This window comes from Pinus tabuliformis, chromosome 6 (genome assembly GCF_031772625.1).
Source record: "Pinus tabuliformis cultivar Carrire ecotype Pingquan chromosome 6, CPIR1, whole genome shotgun sequence".
NCBI lineage: Eukaryota > Viridiplantae > Streptophyta > Pinopsida > Pinales > Pinaceae > Pinus > Pinus tabuliformis.
Genome location: NC_142292.1, coordinates 1,705,426,461 through 1,705,440,152, shown reverse-complemented (window position 1 = coordinate 1,705,440,152; position 13,692 = coordinate 1,705,426,461).

The window sequence follows — 13,692 nt, the reverse complement described above, 5'->3', positions numbered from 1 at the left end:
ATATTTTATGTTTAGTGTTGGGTTTTCTCCTTGATCCACAACTTTTCGATGAATGTTATATTTTATGTATTTTATTTACTGATTAATGAAATAGAAGGTCCTACTCTTACTTCAGCAAAAAAAAGATATTTACTTTTTTTTCTACAAGCCTAATTTCAAATAAAGTAATAATACATAAATCTTACATATTAATGGTGACTTATTACCATTTAATTCATAAAATTTATTGATTTAATATTTTAGATTTTTTTTTATATAAATTTTTTTTTTTATTTGTATTAATGATATTATATATTTTTTCACATATATTAGGATTATATATGGGAAAATGTTATTTTTAGTTTGCGTATAAATATAAAAGGGAATTTTATTATTTTTTAATAATTACAACTTCTATCTCATATTAAATTTAAAAAAATCAACAAAATAATAATAATATAATGAAATTAAACACAATTTTTGCCTACAATTATATTATTTTATAAGACATCATTTTCCATTTTCGCGGGCCAATTTCATTTCTATCTTTTTTTTAGTGCAAACTCCTTTTACAAATTTTTATTATTATACTAATATTGTTTTCAAACGCTTCCCTTACACATCAATTAGTAATTTTTTATTATTATTCTAATGTTGTTTTCAAACCCTTCCCTTACACACCAATTAATAACTACTTGAACCTACTTTACTCGGATGACATGGCTATGGATTGACAAACCATGAGCCTCCATGAATAACCGTGGGCAATAATAATTAAATGTTAAACGTCATGTAGTTGCTTCCACCACTTGGGCATAATTGTGTGTTTATGTTTCTCACATAGCGAGGAGGCAAGATGACATTTATATAACTTAGGATTGGGAATTTTAACTTTGGTCTCATCACTTCGGGAATTTTAATTTATATAATTTAATATATTTACTTTCGTTTTCGACATGTGTTTTCCCATTTTGTCGCTTAAAGTGTCCTTCTACTTAAATTCCTTTTATCACATTGACTAAACGTAACAAGACGTAAAGAAAATAATTACTTATTAAGACCAAAATGTTAGGTAAAATATCTCTACACCGAATGGACATTCAATATGGGAGTAGTCTTTAACGCGACTTTTTGAAAGTTTTTCCGGCGATTTTTTCTGGTGAAAATCCGGCAGTAATTTATTGGAATCCAAGTTTGATAGCTAATTTCTGCACAATGAAACCGTCTCAGGGGTTTTTCAGGGTGCTGAATCCGAATATGCAGTTAAAAAACCATTTTAACTGCAACAAATCATGATTTCATCTCAATTTCTTCTGCCGGATTCCGTCACCGGAATCTCAAAAAGTCGCATTATAGACAACTCCTTCAATATGAGTATAATTCATAATATAACTTTATCAATATAGCGTACGGATGAACATTTATATTTAATAATGAAACCATAAATAACTATATATCAATTTGATTATGTGTGATGCATGGATAGTACGGTAAATCTTTTATTAACTCTGGTATTTTTCGTATTTTTCTCGCAGTGAGTCGTGAAATAGGTTGGGCATATGAAAATGGTCACTGGGAATATTCAAGTTTTAATCGATTGAGGTTTTAACTTTTTTTGGGCCAAGTATATATATTTCCACGTTCGGTGGAAGTCCATCGATGGAATTTCATTTTTTTAATTTATCAAAGGTCATGATCGATTGTTGGTTGAATATTTTTTGTCTAAGAGTTTTATGGACCACTGCAATAAAAGGGTGTAAAGAGTCGTGGAAATGTGGTGACAAGGGATTGAAGTGTCATCTGAAACACCATGTTACGAATTGAAACATTTCAATGCCGAAGAGAACAACAACGATGTTTTAAAGATAAAAGAGAACAACGACTAGTTTCGTTTGACTGCGATTGTTTGGATTTGTAATTGAAGGGGAGGGACATATTTTTGGGAACGGTATGCGTGTTTGGATTAGATATCATGGTGAGATGTATGCAGAAAGAGTAGGCGGCTACGTGTAGACATAAAAGGAAGTGAGCGGTAAGATGTTTGTGACTGTTTGATAATAGTGCGCAACATATGATTCTGGTTTTATTAAAAAAAATTCTTTTTGGTTGTCTCAACTGATTATATTGATAGCATAAAATTGGTCTCAAAGTTGGTAAAGGTGTGAATTCTATTGGTAACCATTCCAGTGCTATTCTTGCAGTGTTTGGGTGTAAAAACACATCGAAAATCTTATGGGATTTCTACTGAATCTTCTCATTGAAATTGGGGGTCGTCTGCCAGTTACTGAGTAAGAGAACGTATTGTCTATATGTTTTGATATAAAACTTGTTATCAATTGTTTCAAAGATTTAGCTTTATTTCACATATAATGTCTTGTAAAAAGAAATAAAAGGATTTTAGTTTTGAAGTTACAAGCGACAACGTGAAATGGAAGTTCTTTCTTCCTAATCGGATAAAAGTTTTAGAGAAGCAGTGTAAAGAGGGTGTGAAGAAGAGATTATGAAAGAGAAATCAAAAAGGAGGAAAGCAATTTTTTTTTGTTACAAGGTTGTTGACAAGTCATTACAACAAAACCTTGTGATTAGTGTCCCTTTTTGCTTCCTTTTTGCGTCTAGAGGCCATTTTTGGTGCTATTTGTGTCCATTTATCAAATATGGCGCAAAACTTGATGCAAAATTTGCACCGAGTTTTGCACCAGGTCTTACACCAAGTTTAGCACTAGTTATTGTAATAGCTTTTGCACCGCGCCACGTTTTATGCCAAGTTTTGTGCCATCCTTTGCACCATGTTTTGCATCAAGTTTGGCACCTAATTTTGTTTCACCTACTTTTGCATCTTCTGATGCATCCACTTTTTGGGCCTATAGTTGCATCAAATTTTGCATCATCTCTTGCATTCTCTTTTGCATCCTTTTTAAAATATTTTTTTGCATCCCCTTTGCACGAAGTTTTGCATTGAACTTTGTGTCTAGTTTTGCATCTACTTTTGTTGCATCCACTTTTGCATCCATATTTACATCCTCTTTTGAATATATTATTGTGTCCACTATTATATCCAATTTTCTTGTGCCATAATTTGCACCTACTTTGGAACCTCCCTTTGCACCCATTTTTGCTTTTAATTTTTCATCCATGATTGCATCCTCATATACATCTCGTTTTTCATCGACTTTTACATCTATTTTTGTATCCAATTTTGCATCCACTTTTGCGTTAGAATTTGCATTGGGTTTTGTGTCTCATTTTGCATCTACTTTTGTATCAAATTTTGTTTCATCAACTTTTGCATCCTATTTTCATCCATTGTTGCACTCATGTTTACGTCCACTTTTGCATTCCTTTTTGAATCTTCGTTTGCATCTTCATTTGCTTATTTTTTTGCCTCTATCATTGCATCCACTTTTGTTGTGCCACAATTTGTGTCATGTTTTGCACTCACTGTTGTACCCACGTTTGCTTCCAATTTTTTATCCATGTTCGCATCCTCTTTTGCATCCAGTATTTGCATCAAATATTGCTTCTCGTTTTGCATCCACTTTTGTGTTGGGTTTAAGCGTTGGGTTTTGTGTCTCATTTTGTATCTTATTTTGCATCTACTTCCATTGCATCCATATTTTACATCCAATTTTGTTTCTCCTATTGCACCCATGTTTGCATCCACTTTTACATCTCTTATTGCATCTTGTCTTGCATCTAAGTTTGCATCATTTTTTCTCTGTTGTTGCATCCAACCTTTTTTTGCATCCACTTTTGTTGTGCCACAATTTGTGCCATATCTTGTGTCTACTATTGCAACCCACATTTGCTTCCATTTTTGCATCCACATTTGCATCCTCTTTTCTGTAAAAGTTTGCATCAAATATTGTCTATGTTTTTTGCATCTCATTTTGCATCTACTTTTACATCCACTTCTGATGCATCCACTTTTGCATCTAATTTTGTGTCGACTGTTGCACCCATGTTTGGTCCATGTTTACATCTCTTTCTGCATCCAAGTTTGCCTCCTTTTTGCATCCAAGTTTGTGTCTTTTTTTTTGCGTCTGTTGTTGCATCCACATTTGTTTCACCACAATTCATGCAAAGTTTTATGCCTACTATTGCACCCATGTTTGCTTCCACTTTTGCATCCTATTTTGTGTCCAATTTTGCATCAACTATTGCATCTACTTTTTCATCCACTTTTGTATCAATTTTTCTGTCTTGTTTTGCATCTACTTATGTTGCGTCCACTTTTCATCCAATTTTATGTCTATTGTTGCCACCATTTTTTTGGTTCACTTTTGTATCCATTTTCCAACACTTATCATATTTTCTGCATTGATGATATTTCTTATGACATTGAAAATTATGAACAACTAATGACAATGTCAATAATTATGACGATGATGATAATGAAGATGATAATGATGACATGACTTGTGATTATGATGATAATGAAAATGATGATAAAGACAATGGTGGTTACAATGAAAATGATGATGACTATGATACCATGATTGTGATGATGACAATGCTAATGATCTTGGCCAATCTTCCCAATTTTTAAATGTTGTCATGGTCATATTCATAATCATTATCTTTGGCGTTATCTTCCAAGTCAGGATCATCTAATCATTATTATCATTATTTTCATCTAGGTCATCATCAACAACAATAATGGCATGAATGATGATGATGATGCCAATGATGATGATGTCCATGACGACGATGACAATAATGATGATAGAAATTACATTAATGATGATGATGGGGATGATGAAAATGATAATGATGATGATAATGGTAGTGATGATGATGATCATGGATCATCTCTAAAAATATAGTTGTTATTTCTCTTGCATATATCATGTGTCCTACAACCCTTTTCTAGCACTCATAACATTTTTTGGGTTGATGATATTTCTTATGACACCTAATATTATCAACAATTGACGACAATGTCCATAATCATGACGATGATGATGATGACAACATGAATGGTGATTATGATGATAATGTAATGATGATAATAATTATGATGATGATGGTGGTGGTGATGATGACAATGATTATGATGATGCCAATGACCTTACAGTCATGGATTCATGAACTTCCTATTTTCAACATCATCTTCTACACACGTATTACTATCAAACCTTTTACATTTTCCATCTCTCTTGGGATATTTTCCTCTTCTCAATAATATCTATTAGCTTTTCCATATACATGAGATAGAGTTAGAGGGTCGCCTCATCTATAGATGTCCCATTTATTATGATATTCAAGGTATGTTTTATTGTCTTTATCAAGATTTGGATGGATCATTTTTTACTCTCTTTCAATATGTGTCTAACTCTATTTATGAGGGAGGTCCTTGGATTTAGATATTTATATAAGGCATTATGTCGCCTTACCCTTTTGAACTCTTCCGAGGGTATCACCTCCTTCCATGTTTTCTTGCCTACATAGGGCCAAAATTGACAAACCATGATTTAAACTTCTTCAATTATAAAATTGGTGATGCCTCATACCTCTTCTTGACCCCCTCAATGGGACATATTCCTTCAGAGAGAAAATTGAGAATTTCCCATCATAGATCGTAGGTTGGATGTCATAGGACCTATTACCCTACTTCATGTTGAGAAACCAAGTGTTAGAATAAAATGATTGATTTATATTAACTTGATAATTACTTGTGAATGTTTTTTGGCTTATTATTACTTAGATTTTTTTCTTCATCAAGTAGTTACACAAAAATGAAAAACATAAATATCACAAGGTAAAAATGAACACCAAGAACTAGGTTCCAAGCCAAGCCAAAACCCCATAAGGGGGAAACCCAAAAATACTTCTTTTATAAAATAGATCAAAATGAGATATACAAGACCCAAGAGCAAGACCAAGATTGCCACAAATATCCAAGTCAACCCTCCTCCATGTCTCCTCCAACCAAGTCAAAGTCAACGAAAGTCAACATTGATCAAACACTCTAAAATATGGTCAAATCACATAATTTTGGACCTGCACTAAAGGATGAAGTTTGGACCTATAATTTTCATAGAGACTCCATCGAACCTTCACACATGTGTGTAGAAATAGGCTAAAAAAATTATAGTTCATCTCTCCTTTAATTTCGATTGTCTTTTATTCTTGTTTGGCATAAGAAACGATGTTTTGTGATGATAAGTGATTGGTCTTCCAAGTGATCGAGTTAATTGATATATACCTATCAAAGAGTGTCGAATAACTACCTCTCAGGTTGACATGTTTAAAGGGGGCCGACTTGGTCTTGTGTTGATTCTTTGACTCAAAATAAAAATTCATTTTCTTTTTTTTTCAAAAGTCCAAATGGACTTGACTCAAAATAATTTATTTTTGACTCTATAAGCATGAAGAACATGCTTTGACAAAAATGAAATAATAATAAATATCAATTATAAAAATTACATTTTATTTCAATATGAAGACCGGCACTAGTTACATTTTTCAACTCCCTTTAAACTAGGGAGGTATTCATTATGACACAACAAAGTACTCTCAAGTTGAACTATTCATATAAGAAAGGATATGGATTGATAAGCATCAACTATGATTTACATCATCATAGCCAACATTGTCAAACTAGTAAGGCCTTGACTAACAAGTTCTATCTCCCCATCTCAAGGCACTTACCCCACCACGATGTTCAATAGGTATGTTCTCACATGACCATTTCATAATCCACTGTCATAATACTCGACACGAGGAAACGTCGATCCTCATGACTATTATTATCTTGGATTAATGTACTTGACTTATGGCGGTTAGTCCTAGTTAAAGTACAAATTCTCAAAGAATATCGGTCCCATATGTTTATCCAATCCACCATTCTCCCTACTGGTGTCTTCACTAGGATTACGACTATTAGTCCTAGCCATAGTACATGACACATGGAGAATATGGTGTCCACCCTCACTCACTCTCAACTAGGGAGGAGACATCCACAAGCATAAGATTTTATCAAGAATATCCATCCTTTTTGTAGAGAATAACATCATGAATTCATTGTTAAGAATTCATAAATTTGTGGCAAAAGATTTCCCCTTTTTTCATTTGTGATGAAATAAAATAAAAAAGTGAAAGCTAAAATCATTAAAGATACACTTGAATCATGTATCTAAGTGTAAACTCTAAGTTTGAAGTGAAAATTAATGTAAATGTTATATCTATGAGTTGTGCCAAACTTATGAAAATATCATTCCCTAATTCCTATATGTAATAAAGAAAAAGAAATAAAAATAAGGCCTAATGAATGGTAACTCATGTATTCACTCTCTCTTTGGAAAAAATATAAATATATACACTCCTAATCACACTTGATCACATGTTTGTGATGGTTAAATCATGTAGTACTCTTTTCCCCTTGCATTTTCACTTAACCATTTAAGCACCTAATTGAGGATATAGGGAATGTTGGTTGCCTAAGGGTTTCATGTCTACTCTTGGTTTACTTATGTCACACTACGGTCAATTTATGTGATGGAGTGAAATACTTAAGTTTGTGGAGTTATTAAAACAATGTATTAAGTTAGTCATATCACACACATGTATTACATCTCATTGATCCACATGTGTGGGTTGGAGACTCATTGCTTGAGCACTTTAATGGAGAATAATTTAGGGATTTGATGGTATAGCTTACAAAATCTCTTGGTAAACATTGTGATTTGTCCTTTCTTTTCCTCGAGAGACTTGATAATATTGAAGTCACTCCCAATAATCCATGGAGATGGGAGTATAAATTACTTGTGCTGGTAGTAGAATTGAGAAATAGAGGTTTCCATTTGCGATATTGGATTCATATACATTGGACACAGGTAGTAGTCGTCGATGTCAATTAAATAAAATTGTATTGTCATAATGCGAAAAGAGGTAAACATATTGGTAACCTTGATGTCCTAATCATTCCAAATAATAGCCATTCCACCAAAGTATCTCTAAGCATCAATCACTACTACTTGGTAATTCCTCCCCCATTTGCTAATTATATGAGGTAGAACTGTAGAAAATTCTCTACAAAACCAGCTCTGATACCATGTAGGAAATCTAACTGTAGGTAAACCCGATAATGCAATATAAATCAAAATAGAATACTATAACCTACTTATACTATCAATTTGCGGAAGCTTAAAGATCGAGCTGAACAATATAACCAGAAGAAGAAGAATCAATCACATAATACACATGAAAATGCTTTGGGGAAAGCCTGAGCTAAAAACACCACTATTTGTATTATCATACAAGGTGGAAATACATAGGAATTATACAAAGCCTTAGCTCTCACAGCTAGCCAGCTCTTAGTACAATCCTCACAGATTCTCACAAGAAATCTAGGCTTCTCATAAGCCTTCCTCTCTGCCCTCTAAGCTCCTATTTCCTTGTGCTGTTCCTCTGGGATGATGTCCTTCAACCAAGTGGAAAAACTTGATTTACCAAGTGGATGATCTCCTGATCTCACACACGGTTAGAATTGCGCAATCCTCAAGGAATCGATGCCTTCTACATGCATGAGTTTTTTTTATATGAAAACACATGCAACTGATAGTACACTTTCCTTGTCTTTAATTTCAACTAGATCTTTCTCAGAATAGACATGCATGAGTTTCTGATGAGAGAATCTTCAGTTAACTGGAGTACACTAGTTGAGTGCATGCATGCATCAACTGACTGTTAACTCTCTATTAGTTCCTCAAACAGTTTGGAACTAATTTAACTAGACTTAACTCAGTAAACTAAGTTAACTAATTACAACTCAAATATAACTCAATCTTATCTTGTTAATAAGGGATAACTCTTGCATGACTTTAGAAGGACTTCTAACTTGAATTTCTCCAACTAATTAAGTCAAAATAACTTAATTAATTATTTCCAAGTAGCTATTAAGACTAAATTCGATTTTAATTCGCAATTTAATTTAAGGACAAATTAAATTGGAATATTCTTGTTGCCACATTTCAACACTCCCTCTCAACAAGAAAGGGATTATACTGCAGCAACATGATCCTCCCATCATCAGCAACTTGCTTTACCTTGTAAAGCCAATGGGAACTCACAATTGACTTGTTATTCGGTCTCGGAACCTCGTCCCAAACATTGTTGGGCATGGGATCCCCCGCAACATGTTTTGGGGCTCAAAACCCAAGTTTTGGTCAATTGTTTTGTAAGAATCCGTGAATTGCGAGCACGCAACGCGAAGTCTAGGAGGAGTCATAGGGCTGTCCACCCTAGGATATTGTAATTTAATGTAAAGTTGTGTCGGCCTACCATGGTCCGCGAACCATGGGATTGTATAAATAGAGTGAGGCTCTAAGTGTAAAGCTAAGCAAGGAATGATAGAATAGCAAAGGCATGGTTCAAAGTTAAGAGTTAAATCTAAAGTGTACGGGGTCATAGTAGTAGGAAGAGGCTCTGCAGTTGAGTACGCAGAGAGCTAGTAGAGTCCATAGCTGAGTGCGTGGACCCCTGCAGTTGAGTGCACAGGGTGGAATCGGGTCTGTACTTGGGATTGAAAGTTAATAAAGAGAAGTTTATTCTATGCATTTGTTTTTGAATCTGTATTTTGATGTTATGCATTACTTTTACTTTGTTTATCTACTACGCGCAATTGATAAATGCTTGTATGAATGCTTATATGTGAAAATAATCTAAGTAATAAGCTAACATAGCCTAATTAAGGAAGACATGGGTAAATAACATGGGTCGCGATGCGGCTAGAATAGCGTGAAGACAATATCGCGAGGCATGGGGTGCCTGCCGATGCACGTAGTGCAGTAAGTTCGAAGGTTGGACTGCATAACGATCACCTCATATCAGACATCCCCAGGGTGTGGAAACCTGGTTCTAGCACCCTCCCATACTACTTCGGGTGAGACCTCAGTCTGCGCTCCGCAGATTGCTGTTGAAAGGGCGAGTAGTACCAGAATTTGCTTGGCTAAATCACTTTTGAACCTGGGTCAGGTCCCACTAATCCAACAAATGGTTCCGTTGTTGGGACTGGGATCTGCATAAGGGATGTCTGATATCATGCCATTGGAACCCAACAAATAAGAAAATTGAAGAGTGGTTGGACAAGAAGATTAACGAGTTCGCAACATAGGAAAACAGAACTCCACAAGTATCTAAGGAAAAGTGGTTGGAGTGCTACATGTATACAGAAATCGATGAGATTTTCTTTGCATCCTTTCCTTCTGAGCTGTATGAGTGGATCGCGTAGTTAGTTGACAGCTAGGGAAATTGTAGGCTCGATAAACCAATAGTGTGGACTTTGGAATTAGTGTGCAGACTAGAAGCATCAGAATATAAGATTGCATGGGTTGTGGACCATTGGCTCAACCAGATAATAGGGGGATTTATCACTGAGTTTGCGATAGACACGACCGTGAGCTATAGCGAGGTAGAGCGATGCTTTATCAAAGGACCACGAGGTAAATATATTAAATCTTTGAATACTTGGATTAAGATGATATTTTGTGGAAAAAGGGTCATCCGAATACATTAATGTTTGGGACTACGCGGAGTGGAAAGATCTACAAGAGTAGCGAAGAATTAGAAAAAAGTCCCTTAGTTTCACCCTCACAAGAGAGCAAGGAAGAGCTTGCTAAGGTCTCTCCGAGAAGTGCAGTTAGTTTGATAAGGCATCACATTTCGCAGTTACCACTCCCACCCACACCGCCACCCACTTTGCCTCCCTTACCTCCATCTCCATCCACTCCACCTCCACCACCTCCACCACCTCCACCACCTCCATAGTTCAATATGGCGAGCGCGATCAAACTACTAGTGTTTAGAGGAGTAGGGAATGAAGATCCTGACCAGTTCTGGTTCGTGGTAAGAGAAGTATGGGAAGCACATGGTGTTACATATGACAATATTAAGAAGGCTACATTGGTGAGCGCGCTGTAGGATCGCGCATTAACATGGTATATCAAGCTCTCTAACGACCACCCAAACGTAGGGATAACAGAGATCCAGAACGCGCTGAATAGGGAATTTAGCAGGCCAAAGTCAGAAACACAGTCAATCATCGGGTTTAAAGAAATAATGATGCTCCTGGGCAAGACTCCCTGGGACTTGGATTGACGGCTGAAGAGTTTAATCTGTGAAGCCAATATGACGTTGACAGATGGAAAACATCCTGCATGGTTTGTAGCATCTTTGACACCACTCTTGAGGACGACGCTATCACAACAGAAACTTTCCACCTAGGGCGAAGCGTTCGAAATGGCTATGAGATTACATGAGACCTCGATACAAGACCCTGGGTTGGGAGTTCAACAAATCCATGTGCAACTACAGAATCTATGTTTGGAAATGAAAAGTTTGAGGTAGGATAGGGCACTGTGGCTAGAGGCACGCGAGGAAGTATGGTGCATAAAGTGCAAAGGCCAGGGCCATGACAAGGATCATTGTCTAGTGTTCGTGAACTACTTGGTAGGAGGAGGGCCAATGATGTTGAGGCCAGAGGCACAGGCAAGGCTGAGCGCGACACCCGCTTTATGGTGCACGATCTGTCAGATAGGAGGGAAACACACAATAGATAATTGTCATTTTTTGCAGAAGTATACACAGACACCCCAGCAATTGTTTTGTAATTTTTGCAGGTCGGTAGGCCACGATGAGCAAACTTTCTGCAGTTATGAGCTAATGGTGGATTAGACCCCTGCCTATAGGATGCAGACCGAAACACGAGCCCTCAACCCAGATGTGGGGATGGCGCGCATTGGATTTCAGGGGCGAGGCCAAGGACGAGGTGGAATGGAACAAGGAAGGGGCCATGGACAATTAATTTGTTATAATTACGGAGGACCAGGGCACTATGCCCGCAATTGTACCAACCCGACGAGGATATCCTATTCGTATTGTGCTCAGTTCGATCATGAAACAATAGACTGTCCTACGTTGATCAAAAGGATGCACGAAAAAGGGGTATTCTAGCCTCACCTGACTCAGAATATACAAATGATGAGGTTTGAGCTACGTGAAGAGGACCTGAATGTAAACATGATGCTCAGAAGTAGTACGAGCATGGGAGAGGTGTTATAGACATATTTGGGCACTGCAACCCCAATCTCATATGTCGATAAACCAAGGGCTCTTGAACCCCTAAAAGTGATGTTTCATACCCTAAAGGATCATGGTCAACTGATTACATCATTTCCCAGAAGTTCCACCTGAAAAACCACTCAGAACTAGCCAAAATTGGACCATACAGACTGCTCCATGCTTAGGGTGTGATGCATACTGGCTGCTACACTGGCCAGGTGCGATGCATACTGAAAGAGCCTTTTGTAGGGTGTGATGGGTGAGAGTAGACAAATGGCAGAGGCAGTTTGCTAAGTGGAAACCCAGAGAATCTTCTAGAAACTGCTCATATGACACTTGCCTCTCTGAATTCACCCAAGGATGAGTAAGAGATCAATGAAATCTCCAAGTGGAACCAAGAACTATCAGTGAAATGACACTAATAAAAAACCCAGAAGCTGACTCACCCCTTTGCAAATATCTATAAATGGATCCCTCATCTGAGAGATCTAGGAGGCTGGAATTTTGTAATTTGTAAGGAAAGTGCAGTTGGTTTCTCTTTGAGAAGAAACATTATATTGTTGGGTGACCTTGCTTTTCATGAGGTGAAGAGGGTTTTCATGCTGGGAGGATGATGCTGGATTAGACAATTGGGTTGTAATCCTCTCTTCTATTTCTACTATCAATAAATTTCTTTAAGCTTTCCTCCATATAATTGTGTATTTGTAAGTCTTGTTATTTGTAGATGCAATTGTATGGTTAATGTATTTCTAATTCTACATTGTTTATGATATCATAGATTGAGATGCTTTGATGGTGTTTGGTTGCTTTGCCTCTACAGGTATTCTCTAAAACAGGACAAGTAGGAGAAGAGTGGCGAGTTCTATCAAGGGAGAGAGGAAACAAGCAAGGAGCCAAGCGAAAGATACAGGTTGGTCCTCTTTGCTTCTCTCTTATCTATCATACATAAAAGAAATCTTAAAGCACTTTGAATTGTTGGTTTCTAAGATAGCTACCCATTTTAGTGGACTAGCAGATCGACAAGACACTAGTTTTCTCGGAAACAAAATGGCGACTCCACTGGGGAGTGAATAGTTTGTTTGTTTGTTACTTTTGTTTGCTTTATAAACTACAGAAGAAGCCTGAAGTTAAGTTAGCTAGACTTCGAACTGCCCTTGCTATGCAAGTGCAAAGTAGATCAACACTGCTTTCGTCAATCTCTGGGTTGGTTTATGAACTGAACATCTGACTTGAAAACATCCTAAGCACCCTTGTGGTAGTTCAATAAGCTCATAAGATCATACCCCTGTACTTTGTTTTTAATGTTTATCATACCTCAGCCTAAATCACTGAACTTAGCTGCAAATTTTGGGTGAAAACCAAGCTCAGTTTCATTCCCTGGTCCATCACACTGTCTGTAACTAGCAGCCTATATGCATCGCACCTCCCCTGTGTTGCAGGTGAGATGCATCCCTGTTTCCCTTAAGGACAGGTGCGATGACTGAATGATACTGTTTCCCTCTCTAGAATTTTGTTTTTCCTCGTTTTCAGCTCTATTCAGTAGTTTTGCTGCTTATGATTAGTATAACACTGCTGAAGCCTCCTTCCTTCGCATTATTCAGCCTCCATTGATCAGGATTTGTGAATTTTTTTAATGTATTTTTCATAATTTAT